Consider the following 1,014-nt stretch of genomic DNA (forward strand, 5'->3'; position numbering starts at 1 on the left):
CCGCCACGTGGGAATAATTTAACATCGGCCAATCGTGTTATGCAAATCTGCATATCCTCGGCGGGAACTCTATCCACGCCGGAACTCTTCACCATGCCGAGAATTCCCCTGCCTTACCGTGCCTTGTGCTGGAAAGTTCCACTGTGTCGAGGCACTGATCCAAATCAGCTCTGACACGTCTAGTAATTGTTCCACTAAATGGGGTATTATCTGCAGCCCTGAGTGGATCATGGGTTTCCTGCGCCATCATGTTTTTACAGGAGGGATGCTAAAAGCAGTGGTTCCCAACCTCAGGTTGCGACCTAAATGAAGATCGTGGGGGCAATGCCGGCAGTGCCGCACACAAAGGATGAGCTGCACCACGTGCCGGGAGCTTCCCTGCCCCTGCCCGCACCCCCACCTCTGGGCCACCGCCACTGCGCTCCGCTCCCAGCAGCAGGGCACAGTAAAAAAAGGTTGGGAACCACTGGTTAATAGGAACCTGAGCTGTATAGCTTAGGAATTTAAATTTAAAGAGCATGACTGTTATATGCTAATGACCCTATTCAAAAGCCAAGGTGAGAATAAAGATAGGAATGAAAAGAATAAAAATAAAATGAGAATTAAAATATTAAAATATTGGTGAAAAAAGTAAAATAAATGTGTAAAAATATATGTAAAAATTAATTAAATTAATGAAAGTAATGAAATGGCAATTAAATGATCTAATGAATGAAACAGCACAACTTTTGGTGCTCTGTACATATCAGCATCCTGTGAGCTATAGGCGCCCCCTGCTGTAATTTAGTACAAAGAGATCAGGGGGGTGGATTGTTATGCGGTGCCCCCTGCTGTAATTTACTGTGAATAGTGCACTGAGTATTTTATGAGATTTTTGAGTGGCCACATCTACACAGTGGTGAAAAAAATGAAAACCCACTGTTTCAATGTAGGGGGCATAGAATGAAACCATGATGAGGACTAAACCCCTGTCACATGTACAAGCACCCAGAGATGTCTTTTTGGGGGAGGAAA

The sequence above is a fragment of the Alligator sinensis genome, unplaced genomic scaffold (assembly GCF_000455745.1).
Source record: "Alligator sinensis unplaced genomic scaffold, ASM45574v1 scaffold216_1, whole genome shotgun sequence".
In the NCBI taxonomy this organism is placed as follows: Eukaryota; Metazoa; Chordata; order Crocodylia; family Alligatoridae; genus Alligator; species Alligator sinensis.